Raw genomic sequence first — 4,359 nt, forward strand, 5'->3', positions numbered from 1 at the left:
TCTCATGATCTGGAATGCATCGTCTAATGACTTGATCATTGCACAATTTCCACAAGTAGGGGTCATCCCAAATAAAATTCTTAGCATCACTTTTAATTTTATCTTTTTGATCTTTAGATGCTAAGGGAGGAAAAACAGAAGCAACTAAATAATTGACAATGTTAGCAAACCAGGGAGTAGAAAGAGAATCAGAAATACTATACAGTATATACAAATGATCATCCAGAAAATCATCTTGAATGGGTGAATCCTCATCAGACACATGTTCGATATGACTCAAATGATCAACAACTAAATTTTAGGCTCCGCTCCTATCACGGATCTCCAAGTCAAACTCTTGGAGCCAGAGCATCCATCGGATCAATCTAGGCTTTGAATCAGCCTTCTTCAACAAGTACTTTAGAGCTGCATGGTCAGTATAAACAATAATGCGAGTACCACGCAAATAAGAATGGAATTTTTCAAGAGCAAAAACTATGGCTAGTAGCTCTTTCTCAGTAGTAGTATAATTCGCTTGGGCAACATCTAAAGTCCTAGAGGCATAATATATCACCCTAGGCAATTTATCAATTTTATGAGCAAGGACAGCCCCCAATGCATAATTTGATGCATCACAGATAAGCTCAAAAGGGGTTGTCTAGTCGGGTGCCTGGATGATGGGGGTGGTAGTTAGTGCTCTTTTGAGGCAATCAAAAGCCTCTTTGCATTTATCATTAAAGTCAAACTCCACCTCCTTTTGCAACAAGTTGGATAGTGGAAGGGCTACCTTGCTAAAATCTCTTATAAAGCGCTTTTAGAATCTTGCATGACCAAGAAAAGATCGCACCTCTCACACGCAAGAGGGGTAAGGCAATTGTGAAATAATAGAAATTTTTGCAGGATCTACTTCAATACCCTTATTGGAAATGATGTGGCCTAAAACTATACCTTGCTCAACCATAAAATGACATTTTTCAAAATTTAGAACAAGGTTAGTTTCAATGCATCTATTCAAAACCTTTTCCAGACTATCCAAACAAACATCAAAAGAGGATCCATATACAGTGAAATCATCCATAAACACCTCTATGCAATTTTCTAAAAAATCACTGAAAATACTGATCATGCACCGCTGGAAGGTACCAGGGGCATTGCACAGGCCGAAAGGCATCCTTCTATAGGCAAAAGTGCCGAAGGGGCAGGTGAATGTGGTCTTTTCCTGATCCTCAGGAGCAATAGTGATTTGCATATAACCAGAAAAACCATCAAGGAAAAAGTAGTGAGATTTACCTACCAGGCGTTCAAGCATCTGGTCAATGAATGGCAGGGGAAAATGGTCTTTTTTGGTAACCTGGTTCAGCCTCCTATAGTCGATGCAGACTCTCCAACTGTTCTGCACCCGAGTAGGAATCAGCTCCTCCTTCCCATTTTTTATGATGGTGAGGCCGGTTTTCTTCGGGACTACCTGGACGGGACTCACCCATTGGCTGTCGGAGATAGGATAAATGATTCCAGCTTGCAAAAGCTTGGTTACCTCCTTCTTTACTACATCCAGAATCACCGGGTTGAGTCTTCTTTGTGGCTGTCTTACTAGTTTAGCCCCATCCTCTAAATTTATCCGATGCATACATGTCGATGAGCTAATACCAGGAATGCATGCCAGGGTCCACCCTATAGCCTTCTTATGCTTCTTGAGAACTGATAACAACTTCTCCTCTTGCTCATCACCAAGGGAGGCAAATATAATTACTGGAAAACTTTTGCTATCATCCAAGTAAGCATATTTTAAATTTGATGGTAGAGGCTTCAATTCTGGTATGGGTGGCTGGATAGTGGTAGAAAGAGATGGTTTCTCAGCCTGTACCTCATAAAGAAAGTCAGAGGTATGTGTACTTCCTGAAACATGGCTAGTTCTATCTAACTCTAGAAAATCAATCTCAAGAGGTAAAACATCACCAGACATGTAATCAATATCAATTTCAGATTCACTCTGAGCATCAAATTCAGACATATGATCAAGTACAAATTTAGATTCAATGCATGAAGAGTGACAGGCATGCAGATTAGAATGAAGATCAGTCATGTATTCATCAGCAATATGGTCAATTATTTCAGCACGAGATACAGAAAGATCTTCAGATGGGTGTTTCATAGCATCAAGAATATTAAAATGAATTGTTATATCACCAAACTCCATAGATAGTGTGCCCGCATAAAAATCTATCTTAGTTCTAGCAGTTTTCATAAAAGGTCTGCCTAGAATGATGGGAAGTGATCCTTGAGAAAATCCTTCCTCCATATTCAAAATATAAAAATCAACAGGGAAAATCAATTCACCAACTCTAACTAAGACATCCTCTATGAAACTAGCAGGATAGGCAACACTTCTATTAGCTAAATGAATCACCACATCAGTTGACTGCAAAAGACCAAGAGATAGAGAATTAAAAATAGACAAAGGCATAACACTAACAAAAGCTCCTAAATCTAGCATGGCATTGTCAAGCTTATTGTTCCCTATAATACAAGGTATGCTGAATGTACCTGGATCTTTACATTTTTCAAGGATTTGGGGAACAGATTTACCAATCAATGCGGAGACATTTCTGCCCATACTAATTCTTTCACTTCCTTTAAGCTTCCGCTTATGAGTGCACAACTCTTTCAAGAATTTAGCATATGTTGGAATTTGCTTTATTGCATCCAACAGAGGTATGTTTACCTCTACTTTTCTAAATGTTTCCAAGATCTCCTTCTCTGCCTCTTCCATTTTTTTGTTGGAAATTGCTCTTGGAGGGAATGGAAGAGGGATATGCTGCTTCTGTAAATCAGAATTACCAGTGGAAGATTCACCTGCATAGAAATTTTTAGGTAACTTACTCTTTAAATTTTTGTCATCATCTTTTTCTGGAGTAGACTAAGGTTGGGCAGGTTCATTTGCGGATGAAGAAGATGCTACTGGTTGAGGTCCTTGACACTGCTTTCCTGACCTCAATGTAATGGCACTCACATTTTTGGAATTCTGGACAGATTGAAAAGGTAATCGGTCATAATTCTGGGACTGTTGTTGATTTAACTGTGTAGCCAATTGTCCCATCTGATTAGTTAAGCTCTGAATGGAGGCTCTGGTCTCTTGTTGAAAATGCATGTTTTGCATAGTCATTTGCCTCACAAGTTCTTCAAGGGAAGGTTGCGGAGGAGCCTCAACTGTTTTTTGTTTCTGGGGTTGTTGCTGTTGTTGTTGTTGCTGCTAGATTGGTGAAGGAACGTATGGTCTGCTTGGGCCAACAACATTCTAAAAATAAGGCTGTTGTTGTTGCTTCTATTGTGAAGGACTCAACCATCTAAGGTTGGGATGATTCCTCCACCCGGGATTGTACCTGTTGCTGGAGAGGTCATAATTGTTCTGTTGTGGCTGATTTGCTGCTGAGGTTGAAGAGGTCTATTGTAGATGTTTGACACATAAGCTTCAGGCTGTTCAATTGCTTCAGATTGTTGCACAGAAGGGCAAAGGTCTGTGTGGTGGTCGGCAGAGGAGCATAAACCACAGAGTCTGGCGACAGGTGAGATTTTTTATTCAAGCCCAGCTGGGTTACCAGGTTAACCAAGGCATCTAGTTTACCTTCAAGCTTCTTAGTCTCATCTGATGAAGATGAATTCGTGGCTACTTCATGCACTCCTCTAATGACAATAACATCATTTCGGGCACTAAATTGCTAGGAGTTGGAAGCCATCTTCTCAATTAAATTTTTGGCTTCAGCAGGGGTTATGTCTCCAAGGGCTCCACCACTGGCAGCATCTATCATACTTATCTCCATGTTACTGAGTCCTTCATAAAAATATTGGAGAAGAAGCTGCTCAGAAATCTGGTGGTGAGGGCAACTCGCACATAGTTTTTTAAATCTCTCCCAGTATTCATATAGGCTCTCTCCACTGAGTTGCCTAATGCCTGAAATATCCTTTCTGATGGTCGTGGTCCTAGAAGCAGGGAAAATGTTTTCTAAGAATACTCTCTTGAGGTCATCCCAGCTCGTGATGGACCTTAAAGTGAGGTAATATAGTCAGTCCTTTGCCACTCCCTCTAAAGAATGAGGAAAAGCCTTAAAAAATATGTGATCCTCCTAGACATCTGGGGGTTTCATGGTGGAGCAGACAATAAGAAATTCTTTCAGATGTTTGTGCAGGTCTTCACCTGTAAGGCCATGAAACTTTGGAAGCAAATGAATCAGTCCAGTTTTAAGAACATATGGGACATCCTCATCTGGGTATTGGATGCACAAGCTTTTGTAGGTGAAATCAGGTGCAACCATTTCCCTTAGAGTCCTCTCACGGGGTGGAGGTTCTGCCATGTTCTCAGAATGTTCAAAACTATAATGCTCA

At 40.3% G+C, this 4,359-nt stretch overlaps 1 non-coding gene across 1 annotated transcript; it reads left to right on the forward strand.

Annotated features, from left to right (window-relative positions):
- Window positions 1–3,843: 3,843 nt before the first annotated feature.
- On the forward strand, window positions 3,844–3,950 carry LOC114403976. The gene has a single exon (XR_003664742.1). It is a non-coding gene; the product is annotated as a small nucleolar RNA R71 (small nucleolar RNA).
- The last annotated feature ends 409 nt before the right edge of the window (window positions 3,951–4,359 follow it).

The sequence above is a fragment of the Glycine soja genome, chromosome 20, assembly GCF_004193775.1.
Source record: "Glycine soja cultivar W05 chromosome 20, ASM419377v2, whole genome shotgun sequence".
NCBI classification, from domain to species: Eukaryota; Viridiplantae; Streptophyta; class Magnoliopsida; order Fabales; family Fabaceae; genus Glycine; species Glycine soja.